This window comes from Prenolepis imparis, unplaced genomic scaffold, assembly GCF_030444845.1.
Source record: "Prenolepis imparis isolate NDT839.2.m4 unplaced genomic scaffold, iyPreImpa1.0 SCAF_6, whole genome shotgun sequence".
Lineage (NCBI taxonomy): Eukaryota > Metazoa > Arthropoda > Insecta > Hymenoptera > Formicidae > Prenolepis > Prenolepis imparis.
In genome coordinates, this window is record NW_028141164.1 from 4393922 (window position 1) to 4417019 (window position 23098).

General features: G+C 39.2%; 1 long non-coding RNA gene across 1 annotated transcript in view; it reads right to left on the reverse strand.

Annotated features, from left to right (window-relative positions):
• Positions 1–1849: 1849 nt before the first annotated feature.
• The window catches only part of LOC145937721 (uncharacterized), a 62859-nt gene continuing 41610 nt past the window's right edge, over positions 1850–23098 (reverse strand). The window contains exon 4 of the long non-coding RNA XR_014425612.1: positions 1850–2286. This is a non-coding gene — a long non-coding RNA (uncharacterized LOC145937721). The remainder of the gene's footprint in view (positions 2287–23098) is intronic.

Here is a 23098-nt window from a genome sequence, read left to right on the forward strand (position 1 = left end):
TATTCACAAAATTTCTTATAATTATTTTATTTATAAAACTTTTGAAAAGGAGATTTGTAGAGCCATATAATAAATATCACACTAATATTATCGGTCTTTATGCTTGCACATCAATCGAGTTATATGATATTTGCTATTAATTTCCGTTTGATGTGCACGTCTGTTTATTCTACGTATCTACTGCATGTGAACTCTTGCTCTTTGACATCATTAGATAGATTTAAGTTTAAGTTTAGATGTGTCACGATTGAAACATGCGACATTAATAACGGAGCATACATTAATGTGAATCAATCGCTCTTCTTCTATAGAACAAGTGCAATATTTTCCTGTTAAATAATCCGTAATAATATTATGTCATAATATTTCTTTTAAAGACTTCATTAAAAACTGTGATTGCTCTATTTTTAAAGTAGATGCTAAATTTTGATCACTATTAAATTAGAAACATGTTGTACCTATATCACGCGTGTTGATCTTGATTTAAATAATACTAATTAAGATTTTGTTTAAATTAAACTATTAGTTTTTATCTTAATTATCATATTATGTACTTCGACAATTGAAATAGAAACGTTTGTTTGAAAAATCTAAGTCATTTGCTGATAAAGAATAAACAAGTATCTTTCGTCCGAGCGCAACAAAGGTTCGCAACCTCGAAACTCGGTTGATGGAAGGTCGAGGGTTGGCGCATATACATGGTACTCGTTTCCCGGCGTTTGTAGTTCCTATAGTTGCGTTCTTGTCCGGCTTTCGAGAGGACGCGGTAGTCGCGCGATAATAAATTATTCGAGATAGATGATGTTGCCACGCCACAACGGGTCTGGGCTTGCTCTCTGCGCCTGCAGTGTTCTGCAATCGGGTATTTATGCCGAGTCTGGCCGCCATGCTTCATACCACTGGGATAGTAACCCCCCTGAGTTATGTCGGCCGCGTTGGTCTTGATAGATTTTACAATTTACGATCGCCGTGTACACGCGTCGCCGAAATATCAACCTGTCGCGAACTTCTCCGACGACTTTGCGTTTTCGGTGATTGTACCTTTCATCGTCGAGACAGGGTATGCGATGCTGGCGTTGTTAGACCACACGACCGATATAGTAAACTTTACCGCGATTATCCTTATTCATATTCACGAACGTGAACTATACTCCTAACTATATTATTGCGTAATATCATTGAATGTTAATAAATATAACTATAAAGTATACTAATTATATATATAATAAATAAGTATATATTAAATATGATTTTCTTTTTATATTCATTAATTAAAATATGGAGCATTCGTCGATTGATGTGATTATTTGTCTCAAATTTCGATTGTGTTTGCTAGAAACTCTCTTTAAGAATAAGATATGCGTTACGAAAATCTGAGTGACCCCCCTGTTAAATTTCAAAATGACCGCAAATTGCTCGACTAAAATTTGAAACGAGTTTTGAAACAAGCTGTAGACTGATATCTAAGTAGCGCTCGTCATCAAGCGTAGAACGGGTTAGTTTTATGGTCCTACAAAGATAAACCTCTGGCTGTTACTACCCCGCCGTATTATCTCTGGGTGCGAGGTGGAAACACACTATACCCCGGTATCTCGCCGGACTAGACCGCCATTTCATAAGCTTTCACATCATTTTACTCGGATAGTAACCCCCGTCGGCTGATGTTTCGTACTCACCCTTGAATCTCTTCCGATGCGGCATAAAGTGTCGAGTCAGGCAGATAGAATAAATGTAGACGGAACAAATAGACACACGGTCAAAAATAGAATACATCTTTATTTTCCATTTGGTTTAGGAAATGGAATGCATTGAAGGAACGAGGAACCTCTTTAATGTAATTACGATATTTGTATCGAGATATAATGCACAATGTATAATTAAAATATTATAATATATAATAATTATACAGAGCTTAATTTGAAAGTGTTTTTTATAAACTATATGCAGAATTCAAGTAAATGTTTAATTAGATAAATCGACACCGCAATGTCATATTTCATTAATAAATTGAAAAGTTTATAATAATAAAGTTTGTAATTGCAGAAATGTAATTACAGAAATTCACAACATATTTAAATGAAGAATATAGACATATTTTACTATACTTTACTTTACTTTAACTTTTTTCTGCATATACTTGCGCAATGTCAATTTTCGTAAAGCGACAAATAATGAATCGAACAATTGGCTAATATCAAATATTTTGCGCCTCTTACAAATTATTGCATATATTTTTCAAATAATCTTACCTTTGCATTCGATAGATCACTTTAATAATCACTGGACCTGAAACAAAAAATAATTAATACTAATTAGTAATAAGCATATAATAACTTAAATAACAATTTTTTCATATGTTTGCATAATTAATTTATAACATTTTGTATAATTTTTTCCTTTAATTTCTTTATATTGTATTTTTTATATTATTTCATGATAATATGAACAGTGAATATTTTCAGTGTATTAGTTGTACATTTTTGATAATTTATCTCGAATTGCGGAAATTCTGCTTCATGCTCGCTCTATTTATATCAAGCATCGCGGATATTCAATTTCAATAACGCGAGAGAACTGGTAAACCTTTCTCCGATTTCGCACGAGTTCGATAAGGGCCAGCTTTCAGTCTCCGTCCCTATCGCTGCATACATGTCTAACTCCACCAAAGGCTTTCTCCACCGGCTGCTCCACCGACTGCGACCCCAATTGAAAAGTCTCCTCGGCGTGGACTCTCGCGATGAAATACTAACGCAATTAAATGCCGCCGACGAGCCCACGCCGGATATTGGCACTCCTCGGCCATGCAATGGTATTACCCTTCCGCCTCGTCGCAAACACATCGGTTCGTCCCCGCCATCCTCTGCAACCTACATCGTATCGTAGCCGTCACCACGATATCTGTCCCCTCTCCATACCACCCACCCTCGTTTCACCCAACCCACTTACGACACAAAGGAAGTGCCTGCAAATCGTCCAATATCGAGTGAAGTTCTCGAAATTCTCGATATCACTTTCCAATCGTCGTGGATTGCGCGACGACACGGAGGTGCAGAAAGGGCTGAACGGGGATAGAGGTCCAGGAGTACGCAAGTACGGAGGATACGACCCGATTAAGCGACGACGCATCCTACGACGCTCGACACTCTCCGCATGTACAACGAGGACTCCCTCAGCTGCTCGGGATTCCATTCGCGCCAATTTCGGGAGACCAATGAAGACGGAAGGCAGCTCCGGCATTTGGCGTAAGAAGTCGATTATCATCCGGCTCGCAAAATACGTGCGAGAATCAACGCCATCATGAATGCGGAAGTAAAACATACATATCAAGCTTTGTAAGAACTAATAATATAAATTTCATGTAACTTGAAACACTTTTCTTTTGTTTTATATTCAGAAGAAACACTAATACAACTACAATGAATTAATAGTTTTACAAAAGATGACTTAAATATTTAGCAAAATAAATAAACGTGAAACATTTCAAATGCTTATTCAAAAAGCAAAAAATTAGATCTTTTCTTCTGCTTTACAGATCTGAAATATGACGCTTCTTATAGCGAGTTGCAAATTGCGTATCCATTTAAAGGGTTAAAAGCTGAGTTTCCTCAATTTCTGGTAAAGGCTCGCTGGGATATTGTCGCAGGAATAGAAAGCATGGGTGGAGACGGAAAGTGTCGTGAGGGACGATAGGAAGGAGAGATGGACCGAATTTGTCAGGCTAACAAGGTGTTAGCTTCTCGCCGCGGCGCGCCTCGACATCTGTAATGCTCAAAGTTAATTTCAGGCGCTTCGAGAGCACAACATCGACCGTTCGTCCGCAAGAGACGAGGTACCTTGTCCGAGACTGTCTTCTGGAGAACCCTTCGAAACATTCTTATTATTACGAAACAGTCATTAAAATTTAATTTTTATTGTAGTGAAAGAAAATGCATTATATAAATGTGTGCTAAAATGTCACGAAAAAAAATGTCAGAATAAATGCTTTTTTTATTATTTGAACCATTAAAGAATAATGATAAAGCTAAAAAAAATTAACAGTCCTTTAAAATGTCATACGATATTAAAAACTCGATCGTTTAACATAATGGTGTTGTGGTTGGAAGAAACTCGCTAATATTAGATGACGAATTCTTGAGATACACTTCTATAATTCACTGACTACATAGACAAATATCGGATTTTCCAGGAAGTCCTTTGTTCGATCGAAGTTATCTCCTGCTGAGAAATGACCACAGTACGAGGTTAACAAAGTCGATGGAAATTGGAAGCGTCACCTATCCTGTCGTCACTATGACCGAAGCCGGGCATCGTACGTGTACGTAAAAGGGGTGGCGACGACGAAAGGGGATGGAGTTGGATGCCGAGCGAGAGGTGGTTGGAAGAGGAGGAAAAGGAGGAGGAGGTAGCGGTTTGGCGAGGACACCGGGTGGAGTCGACGGCGTTGCCCAGCATCGACCAGAATATTATGGACTTATCAAGCCATCCTAATAGTCTCATCAGGATGCAAGCCTGCAGATCTCATCATCCTCGGCGTCCCTGGACCACGTAGGAACGAGCAAGCAATGGCGTTTCCTGGCGCAGATAGTGTTATAGGAAGTAATAGCGAACCGGCATGTGCTGTCCTTAAGACATGGAAAGACGCGAATTCTTAGTCGAGAGTCGCGACGTGCTTACATTGCATCTCCTTCTTCCGTCCTCACATCGGAAGTAAATACGAGAATCGCACTGTAAATGCGAGAACACTTTCATTTAACTTTCATTCCAAAGTAGACAGATTCATAAAGAAGTTTGTTTGTACTGCTTATTATATAAATTTAAAAAAAGAGACTGCAAATTTAAAACGCCACGCTTTTTCTACGATAAAGTCGATAATTACTCTTCTCTCTCTTTCAAGCAATTATTTGCATAGATATTTCTTTCATTATTTTTTTCACATACTTTATCTTCTAGTCTACTATCTTCTAATATTATTTCAATATCCAAATATTATTATCTGATACATTCAAATGAATTAATGCGTAAATTTTATTCGAAAGATCATAAATTATCAAAAAGGCAGCGCAAAACAAATTAGTGCCGCAACCAGTTTGCAACCCTCGCTGCAGCATATTGCATACCGTGTACGCGCAAGCACGAGGAATTACATAGTTTTGGGATATATATTGTTGTTTAGTATGGTTTAGAATTTCCATAGATAACGGAGAATTATAACGGAGGCCGCTGTCATGGGACCGAGAAATCGTGTGTTGTATAGGTATGCGCACATATATATTGAAGCAGTTTCTTTCTTTCGAAGTTAATTCGCAAATCGGAAAGGAGAGAGTCTATATTCATTACATCATTACTCTATATCAGTTAAGAGAAAATCAAAGATTGCAGATTGGTCGAAATATCTTCTTGAAATTTAGATTGAAAGATCGAAGAAAAAGAGGCGATATCTAAGATATATGTATATCTTCTCATATATATTTAAATATATCACAAAAAATGTGTTATTAATCTAAGGATATGATTCGAAATATAGTTCGTATTTAAATTGCAAAGAGAATTATCAGTCATTAATCATTGTTCTTATAAGTGTAAAGGAAGATAGGACGCGCGCGTCACCTAAGTAAGTAGTATAAATTACGTAGGAAGTACGACGAATCTGATAAGCTCGCGCTAAATTGCGCGCGCGAACACGGGCCGCCTGACCTCCTCATCTTCCTGCTTGACCCTTCTGAGCCACAACTAATAACTCGGCTTTTTCTTTAACGACGAACTACAAACTAATCTACGGCACACGCGCGCTGTCGCTCGGCGGATATACTATTGGCGACTCGAAACTGCCGCTCGTGCTCTTTCTCCCCCGCCGTAAGCACTTTCCGGCGAGGCTTTTTCACGATCGCGACGAGAGCGAGCGGAAGTAGCGACGACGCAAAAATAACGCATCGCTGCCGGCCGTCCGAGACCGAGTAACCTACATTCTTTCGGCCGAGCCGTGGACCACACTTGATCGTCCCGCGTACCCGTGAGAGGAGGTTAGATTTAAGCAACTCTGTGGAAGTTGCGGGCAGGGTCGGTTGGCCCGAGGGCGGCGGCAACTATTATAAACTGTAGCACCTCGAACTACCGCCTCCAGCCTTCCTTCTCTAACACCGGACGGACCGCCACCCTTCTTCGCCCGACCGTCCCTCGCCACCGCCCTTTACCTTGCTTCTACCTCGAATCCAACACCGTTCCCCATACTCACCCGCCGTCGTCGCTGCCGCCGCCGTCGCTCTGCGCCAACCTCCCCCCCCCTCCCTCGTCCTCCCTCGTCTCCCCGTTTCAACCCCAAATAACCCAGGAGCCCCTTGCCGAACTAACCCGCGCCCCGAAACTCTCTCGGTTTCTCTCCTACGCCGTACCCTCTAATCAATCAACCCCCAGGCATCTCGGCCGGTCTGCACCGGGGATCGCGGCTTTCCAGTCTTCACAGAAACGTCTCTCTATCTCGAAAGACGAAAGCATCGGCCAGAGCCGTGGGTAACCCTGTTGCTGCACACAGTCCGGTGCAACCGGATAGCGCGCACATACATATACACATAGGCGTGCATTCATCGCGCGACGAGGAATCTCCATCTGCGGCGAACGAAGATCGAAAGGTTCCTGGCGAACCTCCGATCGACCTACTTGCCGGACGTTCCTGATTACCGTCTTGTCTATTGATTAATGCTCGCTGACTAATGCAAACCCGAGACTCTCAAAGGCTTTTATGTTTAATCTATGTGTAGTAAGGCGTAAATTATTTACACTTGAACGATCAAATTGGTCAGTTTGACCGCTGAATTCTTGTCTCTCAGCCATAAAGCATACTTTTAATTAGTGTTAGTAACGAAAGAGAAAAGACTAAACTTTACAATTTACGAAAATAATTTTCTATTTTCTATCTTTATTTAATTTAAAAAATTGAAATAGAGGACGACTTATTCTGCTTAATAATAATTTAAATAATCGGATAATTTATAGCACATTTACTAGATGAGATAAGTTTTAGCAAATAATTTATTTCACCAACTTTTACCGGACTATAAAGTACGGAGAAAGCACTTTGGCATTTATCCACGTGAGCAAAGATGAATGCGATTCTTTACGGCGACAACGGTGCCAGGTACTGGCAGTGCAGTTAATAGGTAATTATCGCGGTGCAATTTTGCTCGGTAGCCATTCCCATTCATTTCCTCGATATCTTCGGACGAGCCGCCACGATTGTCGCCGCCGCATTTCGCCGTCCCGTTTGGTTCCGATCGTGCATCGCATTCCAATATATATATATATATATACCGTTTTCTCCTATCGGAGTCCCATTTAGTCCTACAGGCCTCGGTGTGATTGTACGCGCGCGGGAGGAAATGGAGTAATTATAAGGAAATAACAGGCGTTGTCCGTGTGGTGGGCATTGAAACCTTCGGGAGGATTTTGCCCCTCTTCGATGGGCGGTTCTCGAACATGAGAATTCCAATACCGTGCAAGGTTATCGACATACCATAACGTATCGTTATTTATTAATCCGGCGATGCATACTTACCGTAGTTTAGCTCGATCCGGTTATAGCGCCGTAAATATAAATTCTATTTACACGTGTATCATGCACGCGAATCGATGATAGCGCATCCTCCTCATTTGAAAACAGAAAAGACAAGATGCGACAAATATAGATAGGGAGAAAAAGTAGAGAAAAACGTAACGAAACACATCGCAGCGAAAAATAATACGTAATTTGTATGCCGTGTTTACAGAAAATTAGTCGTGAATCTCGATTAATTCGTCTAGACAGAATCGGCGACACTCCGCCGCGCTGATCGCACTTTCTAATTACACGAGCCCAACCGCGGACATTTATTTAACAACTCGACGCTCGCCCGAGAGTCTCTCGCAGAAACGTTAATTCGTTAACGTTTAATTGCGCAACTTGGCTCGTCCAGTGCCTCTCGATCCAGTACCTATGCGCGGAGGCTGCGTGAACGGCGCATTTTACACGCGTGTACTTGCGTGGAAACTAATCGACGGGCCAATACCTCTCGTAACGGTCCTGGGGATGTGCGATGCAATTAATATAATTACTTTCGATTACACGGAGAACGAATAGGAGAACGACGAGAAAAGGAACTCTCTCTCTCTCTCTCTCTATTCTCCCTTTTCCAAGCTACCGTGCCGGGTCACAAGGAAATTGCGTACGCTTCACACAACAATACATGCATTTCATACGCATTCACACATTCCCCCTTCGCTTCATCGGTTCGATCTTTTGATTGCTTTATCGAATCAACGGAATAAGGAGAGTACTGTCAATAAAAAGCTTTGATTGCAGAATAGATTTCGATGAATAATTTATTAAAGAATACTATTAATAAGTCAAAATGTTTTGCATTTATTTATTCGTATTGATGTAAATTATTGGAATTTATTTTTCAACAGATTTTCTCTATTTGACCGATATAATAATTGAGATATTAATGCGTCTCTTTACTTGGATGAAGTTAGAAACTTCATGCGACAGAGTATCGTATTTTTACTTTTTTTTTTTTCGTTTATAACATGTAGAGCTTAACTGCGAACTTCGATAGTTTTAGCATGATGTACGCCACGTCGCTATTTTCTATCTAAGATTGCTTTTACGATGTGAAACACATATTGACCTTTACTCGAGATCACTATTGTACGACCTTTGTCATTTCTTTACGTATATGAATAACTCAAGGTAAGCCTTAAGGTTTACCCTTTGTGCGTACTAAGTTTATCTCACTGTCGCAAACTTACATACTTAATGCGAAAAACAGATTAATCCGTAAACGCTATTTAATCATTTAAATTATGACATATTTCGCGATCAAGACAAATTTAATCGTTCCATTGCAGCCATCAATATTCAATTGGCACGCGGCTACAAAGAATTATCTGCGCAAATGGTGCACCTGAAATTGTAACGGGATGCTCTTTGCGTTCAACCGAAGCGAATCCTACTTCGCACACGCTCGTGGATTGCGCGAACGCGCGCGCAAACAACCACACTCGTGAGTTTACCAGAACGAAACTACACGCGTGGTCCAGATGTATGTAATTTTGACTAGATTAACGCTGCATTATTCAACTAATTAACTGCTAGGAACCAGCCCAACCCGCTGTTTTTGGTATCCCCCCATGGAAACAACGTCGTTTGTCTTGCACCTCTGCTCTCAGAGATACTCGTTCGGCATCGTCGCAGGTATAAGCTTCTTGCATTATTGGTCTTTCAAATTTGTTTATTCGCACTAAGCGAATGCGCCTCCAAATCGGAGAATAATATTGCTAATTTTCGTCTCAAAGTATAATATTAAAATATATTGGAGATTGCAATAATAATTCCTCTCTCTAATTATTAACTAATAATAAATAATACAAAAAAGAATTTGTATATTATAATATTATTATATTATAATATTAGATAATCTCTCTCTCTCTCTCTCTCTCTCTCTCTCTCTCTTTACGAGCAATAATTTCAAATAATCATTTATCGCATAATTAGTAAGACTAAGTAGTTTTCAATAATTTCAAAAAATATAACGACATTGATAGGGTAAAGAAAATATTCAGAAATTAAAAGAAATATGTACCGTCGTGTATAGACAAGAAACTAACTGGAATCAGAATATGGAAAATGGAAACCTATATTCAACCTGCCATACGCTTTTCGTATTGATTCGAAGAGCAGCGAAGCACGAGCAAGCTATTCCGAGTTTGGCAATCATGTTCAACGTTGCGACCATCTTCTTCGGGAACACTACGCGATATTGCAGTGACGTTCGGCGTTCCTCTCAAGCGCGAGCTCTCTAAACTTTGGTCGAATCGAGGAGATGGTAAAGGAGGATAAGAGAGGAGGGTAGCGGTAAGGGGAGTGCGGCCGCAGAGAAACGAGAAAGGCGGTGCTGGAAATGGGAGAATGGCTGAATATTCCTCGAGGACGAGCACTCCGTCGGTAGCGTCAACGGCCGAGTCTAGGCGTAGCCGGTCCCAGAAACTAGAGACCAGGTATAGCTTTAATACAGAACTATCTTGATAACGCATGGATGAACACGTGAGGCGCCTTTGCCATATTTCCGAGCTACGCATCGAGTTCGCCAAATTATATTTATCTCATTCCCCTTTGCCAATGAAATCGCGAAATGATTACTAATTATAATAAAGAGCGATGTTACTTTAAGATAGTCAACAATGTGACATTAAAAACTCGGTCAATCAATTTTTTTTTTTTTTTTTGTTGAGATAATCACAGTCCGTTTGGTCTTCATTCGCGCGAAAGTATATACCGTACGTTTCTGCATCATTTAGTACTAAATGTAAGCAGTTTTATTTATTTAGTATTCGCATTCGGTGTTAATGTAAGATGAAAATTATGTACGGCCACATTTAGCGCTAAATGCGCCGTGAGAACACGGATCGTCACCTACGTTATTAGTATAAAAGTATGGCTTAAGCTGCGCATATCTTTTTTAAACACGACCTTCGTAGAAGCTTATCCTGCTTCTTGTATAAAGATAACAGATGGAGAAATATCTCAGATTTCTCGCACTCTCCTTAAGATAAAATAAATATAAATAAAAATATGTTTTTTTTATTGCAATTTACAATCGAAATATAAAAATGCTATTTGTCAACTCTATTACCATGTAAAAACAGAACAGCATAAAAAAATTAACATATCTTATGTTAGAAATTTGTATATAATTTATAAAATAAATAAAAATCAATTGTACATTTTTTTTAGTTTTTTCGTTAAATAAAAGTTTGTAAATGTTCATAAAATAACTTTATATTTTCCTAAAATATATGCATATAATTTAACAATATTAGGATATATTTAAAAAAAATATATAAAATCTTAATTTAAAATATGTATAATTTTAATTAAAGACTCAAGTAGATATATTTGTGTGTGTGTTGTATGTTTCTTGACGATAATTCTCCTTTAATAATACACAAATTTTCTGAAAAAGTAACTATGAGAAAGTTGTATATTCGTATATTTGAATTGCTCCTGACAATCATTATAGAAGAAGTAAATAACGCGTATCGTTATCGGACAAGGCGTCTCATCGAAAGCTCTCTCGAGTCATTGGGGCTAAAATCGACGACGACGGGCGACGGCGATAACGTTGCGAGCCGATTGGCGTCGCGAGTAAGTTCAAATGCGAAGGTATGCGATGGTATACGAGAGCAACGCGGGCATTTCGCCTCCGGAGGGCCTCATCGCTACCACCCCCGCAAGTAGCACGATCGCGTTATGCCGCAGACTGAAACTATCGTTTGCGTAGATGTGTGCGCGCGAGTATGCACACGGACAGACTTCGCGCCACACTAGGTCCCCCCTTAGCCCGCGCAGCATCCCCAAGTCCGTTTCGCCTCGCCAAGCCACCCTTCTCCTCCCCTTCCTTTATCCTCCACAAGAGCCCCGCGGCCACCAACCACCCGCTCGCCGTTCACCCTTCCTTATTGCAAGTTCCACGGTCCGTGCATTAAACTATGGAGTTGCCCAGGCATCGACCCGACCCAACCCGCCCACCCACCATCTGGATATGCGGCCCGCGCGCATATACGCTATGTACATTTCTAATCAAGCGATATTGTAACTGCGGTCTAACCTCCAAACACCACGGCCTCCACTACTGGCAACCACCCCCGCTTACTACCCCGATCCTCCCTCAGTCATTCCCACCGGTCGGTCCCTCCTCCTCCCTCTTTCCTCTTTCCTCCGTTTCCCTCATTCCGAGTTTCATTCGGTCCTCCTTCGTACACTATCGCGTTCGTATTAAATTGCCGACTTGCAATCGTCGCTATCCACCACGCGGTTCTCCCGGGGTGGACGGGGGAACGAGAGGAAGGAACGATTGACTCTGCGGGATGCAGTCACATGGTTGCGCCGGTTAGAAAGATCGTGCATGATATTTCCAACTGGTTCAATATTGGAAAGTGAAGAAGAATCCGAGCAATTTACTAGTACATGCACTGCATAGTATAAAATAATCTTATGAAAAAGAGAATACGCATACATCGCGCGGACCATCTATATATAATTCATATAAAATGTATCAACATAATGATTAATTGCTTTTTTATGAAAATTGCTAATTTTTTTAATTTATAAAAACTCTATATTTTTTTCTAAGTTATACAAGATTGTTTTGCGAAATAAAATAATATTTTCATTTTCGTATAAACTAAAAATTATATGGAAGTTATATTCGACGTTGAAACATACCCAACAAGTTGAAATAATTTTTATAAAAACTAACACTTTCTCCATTAAAAATAAATGCTGTGTGCGCTAGTATATTTATATATTCAAGCTTAATATTATTAATCATACTGACATTAATCTGAATAGAGTATGCTACCTTTCAGCATATAAAGTTCAGATGTCTTCGAGCTACCTCCGTATGGCGCGAAATTCACGGAAAATCAGCGGTCTCTGTAATCACTGTTTCAAACCACACAAATATAGCTTGAGTCTCGTGACTATCATTAACTGGAAATAGAATTCATACCCGATCGTAATTGAAGTTACAGGAACCCTGTAATCCGTGGAATAAGTTTCCATCAGATGCAATAAATATATATGCTATGATATTAATGTTGACATGAATACGACCTGAATCACCGTATTAAGTATACTAGAAAATTCAACGAAGCGAAACGATAAAAGATACTAAGAATAAATAAAGAGAAACGTGTCAAATCGCTGCAGAATGTTAAATACACATTTACATCGTAATGGTATGTAGACACGTGATTTAATCGCGCGTATGAAATAATCGCTGCTTCCGCCGAGATGACATGGGATTTCATTCTAGGAAAATTCCAGCGAGAATGAACTCCATTTCGTGCCAAGTTATTTGACGCTCGATTAATGATACGTACATTACGGCATGTAACCGTCCCTAAGCCGGCGGCGGCCTCGAGCCCTTAGATGCTTAAACACCAACGTGCAGTAACACGATTTTGCAAACGATAGATCCGTATAATCCTCGAGGGATCATAACGCGCGGAAGAGAGAAGAAACGGAGTGAAAATTCGGAAGGGACAGCGTGACCCTTCGATCTTCATTAACGACCGCTTTCAGGTCGCCTCGTTGCTTTAGAAATTTAATCAACGGAATTAAGTACTTATAGAAAACATATAGTATCTCAATCTTACCGAATATCTGACTACTGCGATAATAAAAAAATAGAAAAACAAATTATTCAGAATGATTATTATTCTAATTTCTCTAATTAAGATAATTAATATATAATTATACATATAATTAATGTATAATAATTATAATAATAATTATATAATGTGTAATTTTAAATACATTACATTAATAAATCGTTATACATTATATGTACAACTCGAATATATATTGAATTTAGTGAAGGAACGAGATAGATGAGAAAACGCAACACTGGACCAAATTTTTGAAAACCTGTTTCACTGAGAACTGCTCTCAAAAGTGCCAAGTTTTCTCACGATACCAATGACCACCGGTCATCTTACGAGATGCACGAGTATCATGCGGAAAGAACGTCATCCCCTATATTAGGTCCAGGGGATGAAACTGGTCGGACCAGGTTGATGATAATGCGGATACGTGACTTGAGTGGTAATGTTCGCCCTGCCATATTCGAAACTAATCGAGTAATAGCAAATTATTATAAAAAAATATGCACAAATAATAACGAATAAAAAAAATCGCGTTATATATATGTAAATAAATAATTCTAAATAATAAATAACCATACCATTATTTAATGAATATTATATCTAAACGTAATATTTTACACTAATTTATTATACAAATAAAAATTTTTCATGTTTTAATTATTACATAATTTATTTTCTTTTGCAGATGCAAAATATTTCACACAGATTTTTATTATTATGATAAACTGTCCTTCACAAATATAATGAATAATCTATATATATAATTTTAATATTTGTCGTGCATAATGCATACTGTTGGAGAAGTTAATATAAAGAAATTTATCACACGCTACTTTAAGGTCACGTAAATTCACATTTCACGTCGGTGAATAAAATCCATATATTTCCGCAATACACTGAAACCTGTTTTGTTGCATCTTCCCATCATCTCGTTACTTGACCGCTCCGCGTTCTCACGCTAAGCCTGGACCAATGGTAATCTCCTGTGCTCTCACTGGAGAAGAAACGAGATTCTGAAAAGAGGAATGGCAGGTTCTCGAAATCTAAGGACGAAATTCTGCATCGCAAATGCACGAGTGCGGTAACCCGCGAGCTAGTTCCGCGTATTTCAAGAGACGAAAATCTGGGTTTGTCGGTCAGTATTGGGGATGCTGCGGTCCACGCAGCATCCCTCCTGCCCGTAAAGAAGTTTCTCTCTCCCGGCGAACGACTTCTCAAAATTTACGATCGTCGAAATTACCATCGCACGTCCCTTCGGATCGTAAAACATTTTTCTGACGTTCGAAGGATTCTCATCGAGTCAAGGCAACTCGTCGCACATCGAGTTCATCATAATGTAGTTTTTCATCCGGAAACAATCATTATTTATAATTTGACGGTTCCTCCAATTTTCATCATTCTACAACACGCTGATTCAAAAGTCTCGCCGATGGAAGATTATATTTTCTCATCCTCGTTTCTACTAAACACGGTAAGCCAATCATTTTCATTATCATTTACAGATTTTATTTTTATTATATTTTATACGCACATATCATATAAAAAATCCTATTCTATTCGCGATTTTCGGTCATTTCTCTTTCGGCATCCAACTGTATTATTCGCGTATAGCGGTTACCGAACGACATATCCAATTTTACTGTGAATTATTAAATCGACTCAAGAGAGAGCATAAAGTAATATTCAGGACGAAGGAATATCGAGTTACATCCGAGCGTTCGACGTCCGTGACCAAGCCAGTTTGAGGCTAGAATTATTGATCTAATACTCGAGGAAGCTAAGCCGGGTGTCTACGTTGGTTCTGAACGTATCTTATACTTCCCATCCCACGCGCCGCGCTCTCGACTAAGCTCAAAGCCTCGAGGTTCGTAGCCCCAAAAGGAGCCTCATAATTAATCGCGTCCCGGGCGAAACACCCCAAACGGAGGTAGCCTATCGCTATACCTAAATGGATTCTCCGCAGAGATTCGCGAAGAGTCTCTGGAGTCTCTGTGGAACGCCGGATATGCGATCCAACTAGAATCTTCGTCATTAAGAAAAACTATAATCAGTTCTATCAATGTCGATTAACTATGGAATTTAATTAATTGTACATCTTTCTTCACGATTAAATCTAAAAAATGACGAGAAATTGATTAAATTAATATTAAAATAAATTGACATTAATAAAATATAAATAACATTGATAAAATATTTAAACGATATATCAGTTATATAAATTAAATTAATATATCAATAAAATAAAGAAGATTAAGTAATATAAGAAAAAGATTATCATTCTCAGAGAAGACACGGATCGTTTCAAGTTTAATTGCCACCCAGCATGTCGTCCGTCATCTGATATCCAATAATTTCGTAGATATTAAAGGTCACCAGTTGCTCACCTAGTAATTAAGCTTGCTTTAACGAATATTCAAAGCTAACCGATTTCAAATTAAATAACGATAAGGTTTGACTTGATAAACTTATTTCCAAACCATAATTAAATATACCTATTTTTAAAAAATAAAAATGACGTATTACAAAGTTATGAGAAAACCTTTATAAATCCCATAATTTTTATTTTTTTATTTTTTTTAAGAACATAAAAAATGGTTTAAATGTAAGCTCTTCAATTGTGAATATCACGATAGTCAAATATAATTATCGGTTAACCATTTTGAGAATCCTCGTCACGCAGAAATCTCCCTCAAATACCGAGATGTAGTTTTTTTACTACCAAAGTTCTAGAATCATTGATACTTCTCGAGAACTGGTAAATGTAAACGTCCATTACCACCTCGATGATCCCGAAGCCAGAGCATCGACAAACACTCGTAAACGAGGTACATACGCCGGAGGTGGGACCTTAGAGCGAAGTGTTAGGTCGGTCGGTCGGTCGGTCGGTTGAAGGGAAGGGTGAAAGGGGGATCGGGCCAGGTTGGAAACTACGTGCGGCCGGTGATTACGTCGATCGTCGAAAGAACAAACTCCGGATTGGATTAAGCACACGGTGCTGTACGACGCGGCACCTTTCCCATTTACCGGCCGTGGCCGGCATCGCCCCGCCACGGTTTACCATAAAGTTTACAACTTCTGTCAAGCTCCGCGCCCGCTGTAACCGTACTAGAATGACGACAGACCGACCCTTTTGGTCCTCGGCGTCCCTCCACGATCAGCTTCGCACTCGCGCCCACGCTCGTTTGCCTACACACGGGCGTCACGAAACGAGTGCACCGGCCGAGTTAACGACTACGTTCTCATTGTGCGCGCGAAAACACTACGATCATTGAGTACGAGGGAAACTTTAGCCTGTGGGATAAACAGTCCATAATTTCAAAACTCGCTGCGGCTTCCGTCTACGCACTATAAGTTTGGCATTTTGAGAGAGAGCTTGTCCCAAGATAGTTTCGTCCTACTCTCTTTATGTTATGACGTAAATGTATGCAATGCTTTAAAAATACAAATTAATTTTTAAGAAATGAGAAGAATTTTATTAAACATTACATTACGTGATTGTATATTCAAGAGATATATTTTTAACAAAACTTAAATCTTTAGTGTTTAACTCAAAAAAAAAAATCTTAAGTTTAGTTTCAATTGTTTCATCCAACGATTTTGAAATATAAACAATTGAAAATACAATTTATAAGTTATCGATCAGAATAATTATTTAAAAATTAATAAAGCACTACAAGACATATACATTAGTTGCTGAATTCCTGAATGCTGAGTTTCTAAATTTCCGAAAATAATATCCATCTCTGCTCTTTTGAACTGCTCTTTAAAGCTTATCAATTATGATGAATTTTATTTCAAACTTATAGACTTTAACTTTACACAAAGTCCTAAATGCAGGTCATTAATAAGCTAGCAAAATTAAATACTAATACTAAAATATTTTTTGTCTTGATAAAAAAGAGATTCTATCGATATATCGAAAAAATAAAATCATTATCTTTTAATTCATATATTAAATCGTAATTTTATTATATATATTAATTATTCTTTTAATATTAAATACATGAACTGATACGCGAACACAAATGGACGTCGCGTCATACCCTTCGATGCAAATTACATCGACTGTCCCTCGCGAATATTTCAGGGGTGCGTCTATCTACGAGGGTCGTGCCACCCTTTCCTTAATTCGCAACTAAGATGGCAGCCGACTCGCCGGCCATTTAGTTTCCCTAGCGATCCCGCAGGACTTCTTGCTCGTCGCTCGTAAGCTCTTGTCTATGTGTTGGATCGTGTCGGTGGACAGGAAGAGGGCGACGAGAATAGCGCGGCATCGTCTCTGCATAACGTGAGGCAGGATAATTTTCTCAATTTCGCCGTGTCTCTCGTGGGGTCGGTCGTTAAGGGTTCGAAGTGAGATTCTGAGAGAGTAGGGAGTTGAGGAAGGTTTCGGGGAAAGGGCTGGTAAGGGTTAGACCGTAAGATAGTTTGATAGGCTTGGTTGCCAGGAAACCTCTAAGGCCTTAGCCCGGCTACCTAATGCCGAGAAGGCTACCCCGGAATACATATGTACAAGCCCGGGCTTATAAGTGAACCTGCCTATGTACTCGCCCGTTCGCACTCGCATTATTCGCCTTGTCTGTCTATCGCCTTGACACTTGAAGCATCAATAAGCGAGGTGATAAGAATTTAGCCCGAAAGTCGCTAAAAAGTCCAAGACTGCTATTTTGTATATAAAATGCGAATGCGCGATACAAAAAGATCTTCATTTATACTATATAGAACATGTAAAAAATTGTTACAGATTTATTCGACTATTTTTTTGAAATAATTTTCTAATTTTTTACATTATATTCAAATTTTTATGATTATAGTTTCGAACTAAAAATCTTAAAAACAATACAATGTAAGTAAAAGATATTCTATAAAAATTAGAATAAAAATGATGTCGATTAAATTGAATAAATTAATCCGATTGACTACGAATCTCTCATGAACATCTCTATAGTAAGTGTGAGAAAATTCAATCACAATCAACACCAGATAAGGAAAATGTCGAATGGCTGATTGTGCACCATGGACAATTGTGTGAACTGGAACAATTCCTAGGAAACTTGTTGAAGTTTCTTCACTGGAAACGCGTCCTCCACAATCCACTTCCTTTAAATGCTCGAAAAGTCGAACGAGCGAACAGATAACTGATTTCCACAATGCGAAATCGAAGTAATTCAAGAAAATAAATTCATTTAAGCTAAGATGTTTTTTATATAAGATGTTCTTTCCTTTATTACATCATTATTAAGAAAGTAATGGCTAGGAAAAAAATCTAAAATATAATCTAATATTACCCTATAATTTCTATATATATTTTGAAATATTTACAATCTCGAAATATATTTTAAATAAAAGTAATTCTAGAGAAGAGACATTTAAGTTAAGATGTTTTTTTATATATTCTTTCCTTTATTATATAAATTATCATTAAGATAGTGAAGACTGGAAAAAAAATCACCAAAATAATATCTAATCACTCCATCTCTATATTTTGAAATATTGTAATATTTATTACAATCTCGAAATACATTTCACATCCAAAAATGTAATTTCATGTAGAAGACTATCTCTATATTTGTATCATCTCCAATGAGATATTTTGTTACGCGATTTCGCGATTAAAAAATTTTCAATTCTGTGAAAAATCATTCATGTTGGTACGCGAGAAAATACTCTGTTGTCCAACACTGGCGTGGCTAGAAAGTCTGACCTCGATGCGAGCAAGCGTGACAGCTTAAGCAACGTCTCGACAGGGTTTACAGGGTTTCAGCGAGTCTTCGCTTCCTGCGAACGATTTTAGCACGCGGGCATTAACGTCGCGTAATGTACCTCGCATGCATACCTAGCAGACAACGAGTATAAGGCCAGAGATACTCTCGCGGCCAATGGCTGAACGTGGTAGTCCTGTACAGAACAGTTTTACCGATAAGACCCGCCGTGTTTAACAGCCCCCGGCTAAAGCACCGCTCAAGCTCGCCCTCCACCTCTCCCATTCCCTCCGCTCTCCCTCCTGCCGCGCGACCCACACCCCATGCTCATTCACCATAGAACATAGACCGTGTTATATTATATACGCGTACCTATGGAACTACCATGCAACATCCTACGTAATCGTTGCGATCTTATAGCGATCTATTCTGAAATGTCGACAGTCCGAAGAGAAAGCGCTCGCTGAAGAGAAAACCGAGAAATCGTATGGGAATAATGCTGCAGGAAAGCGCTTCTAAAGTTACGGCAACCCCACTGCTTCATATATAAATTCTTTGATTAATTTTTCGAATAAATTATTATTTCAAAAGCAAGATATTGCGATCTTGCGATATGTTCAATGTATATTTTTGAAAGATAATGTAAAATTGAAATCAAATTGTTAAAAATTACTACGAATACGTAATTACGTCATTTAGAAATAAACGTTTCTACGTACAACTTGAACAATCGGTTTTTAGATGAGATTGATGAAAATATTTTGCGATTAAATATGCATGTCTTTAATATAATCATTACGTATTCTTTACGTAATACATATATTATACAAAGACATACATATTTAATCGCGAAATGTTTTCATCAATCTCATCTAAAAACTGATTGTTCAAGTTGTACATAGAAATATTTATGCTTCTAAAAAACAAAATATTTATATACGAGTGCTGCATCACGCATGCAAAGCGTCCGCCAAAAGACGGGATACGTGCAAAAAAGCGCCGGCGGAGAACATTCAAGGTTACGCGGCGTGAAGTAAGGGATGAAGAAAAAAGAAGATGCGAGGAAGCTTTCGGGCAGCATTGCGAGATCCGTGTAGCGGTCTCCGGGAGGGCGCAAGAAACCACCTTAGTGCCGGATCAATAGAAGAAGGGGGGGTCGGTATGCTCCTACCGTGAAGGGAGCGAACGGGGTGGCCGAGCTACAGAGAAAGAGAGGGAGAGAGGGAAAAAGCGAAGAGGGTAACGACGAGGCGAGGGTAGTAAACGGGAGGAAAAGCGGGACGGCGGGGAGACGAAGTGGAAAAATCTTAGGTTCCCCGCACGAGGAGAGACTGTGCGGGGAGAATTCGTATCGGTGGGGGTAACCTTAGACAAGAGGCGTGGTCTGTACGTCGTTCTCACCCCACGGTTTTCCACCGAGAAGCAACCCTTATCGCCGACGTGCTGGAGGCCACTATGGACGTCGGTCAGGACGATCGCAGAGAAACACACGTATAGGTGGCGGGCGGAAAGATGCCGCTTGCGGAGCATCCGCCGGATTTTCGTCTTCTTAACACTCTCTCACCACCCTCCCTCCCCACCCCCTCATCCCATTCTCGCATCAGCGTCCGTCCACTCCCATATGGACGCACTTCTTTCCTCACATCCGTTTCCCCGTCGGGAACCGAACCGCATTCTTCTTCTCCCTCGCGTTCTTCTTCTCCTCATTCGATCTCGTTTCTTCTCCCGAAATGAAGATCGACAATGACGAAGAATTTGCACGACTGCGACGACAATAATCACGTTATTTCAACGACGAAAACGACAACGACGACGATGAAGACGCGAACCGTGGACGAACAGTATGTCCGTGACGAACGAGAGCCGTGCAAGCGGAGCTTTTTTATCGGGCAATGGGTAGACGAACCCCGAAGAGTGAAACGAAACTCGTAGCGGCCGTGCTTTTTTACGGCGCATGCGGCTGTTCCGCGGGAAAGCCGGTGGTGGGGTTGAAAGAGAATCGAACTCACCGCCTGGTTCACCCTTCTTCCCTCTCGTGCGTCGTTCGTTCGGCGTTTATTTTCCGGAGAAAGTGAACGATCGATTCATCGACCGTGAGATACTACGCACCGAAAAAAAGAGACGCGGTTTTTTACGAGAAGACACATTGATGATACAAAAGACGACACACAACTAAATCATATTATAAATATTTCCCTCAGAACATTCAACAAAAATTTAATTATTTTATGTATATAAATTATACATATATTGTATGTGTCGAGAGATAAAATTTAAAAGAATAGTACTAATAATAATATCTTTATAACACATTTTGATGCTGCTCTAACTATCATTATTTATAAAGTCTTTATTTTTGGCTTTCTCTCATTCATTGAATTTTTATTTAATTTATTTTTTATTAAAAAATTATCTACCTAAAATTTATATTATTTTATACTTTTAGTTTGCTTCTGCATATATTATATACAACTATCTAGCTAAAACGACGCATTTTCTTTTATCATCTTCCAACCCTCTTTGCTTGGTTTCACATACATATGTATATACTCATCGGCTGATCACAACGTTGGAGGTTTACCCGTGCAAATGTGGCAGCACGAAACATTCATACATTTCGGTTACATTACCGTAGACATCATCGGATGTGTTGACGGGAAATACGAGCATAACTCAGTCGATGCTACCTGCCAGGATTTCGTGAAAATCCCCCTTCGCTCTCCTCTCTCTCTCTCTCTCTCTCTCTGTCTCTCTATCTAACTCTCTCCTATCTCGTATAACTCTCACGACCATCGTCTCATCCTCTCTCTCTTCCTCTCTCTACATTACACTGAGTGATGACGTCATTTCCTACCGAGTATTATACATCTCGCAACGTATTTCCGGCGGCCGATTAAGATTCGCTCGACATTCGGCGGGAGAATGAGATTTTCCGAGACTCCGACGAGCGCATTGCGAGTGAACAGTAAAACTGTTAAACGTGGGAGCTTAAAAAGATAAGCAAGTGATATGCTATCAATTCCTTGGGAGATGAAATAAAGAACCACAAAGAGTATCGTCATCTACAAATCAAATAATCTAACTCTTATAGAGATATTACTATAATTATCTATTAACTACGTTGCGATTAAAATACAAATATTTTTGAGATAAATTGCACCTGAGCAATTATTTCTAAGCAATAAATATGAAAAAGTTTTCTCGTGGAAATACAGATAATCGCTTACAGTAACACACAGTTCTCACAAATTTACAGGATAATTTTCGCGGGCGTCCAAAATTCAACAGATAAATTTTCACAACAAGCCAATACATCTGAACGAAATGAACAAGTGTACGTCTTGATTCGTGAGACTAAACATTTTTCGCATATCGGAAGCAAAACGTAGGCAACAAATTCGGGCTATAGATCGTTTAACTTTATCATTAGATTCTCTCTTTTTTTTCTTTTTCTTTCTGACCCTCTTTCTCTCTCTCTCTCTCTCTCTCGCCGTAGGAAACTTATCAGCGTGTAATTAACGACGAAGCAAAGTCGTGTCGTTGCCGAGCAAAAAGCTACTCGCGCGGATACAATCCCGTAAATTTCCGGGCTGGCGCGGCACTGCCCCCCTGTCCATTGGCGAGCAAGAAAACCCGTTGTTCGGTGTTTTGCACACGCTATGCGACGCGACGTGTTCGCCGGAATCAATTGTTGTTTCGGGGTTTGTTTGCGGCCGAACTACGCCGCGGCCACGCAATGAGACAAGCCGGAAATATTACCGTTGCACCGCGAGAAATTATGCGATCAACGTGGCTATAACGCAGCGTCGAGCACAGTTCAGCCCGGATGGCAGCGAGTTTTACTCGATAACTCGCTGGCGATTGATATCGATCACTTCGAATGTAGCGGCCACGATCACTACACGCGATTACTAACTTAATTTGTGTTGTGAAAATGTTGAAAGTCCATTCGCATTAACGGTAAATTAATGACGTGCAATCTACGTTATATCAGATGAAGAATATATGTACTGCGTCCTCTCAAATTACTCGAGAAAGCAAATTTATTAATTTAATATTCACATTTAATAAAAAAAATTATTACTAATATTGTATATAATTTAATATATACTGTATTAAATTATATAATATATTAAAATATATATATTAAATTATATAACAGTTATTATAAATTTAATGTACGTATGTTATAAAAC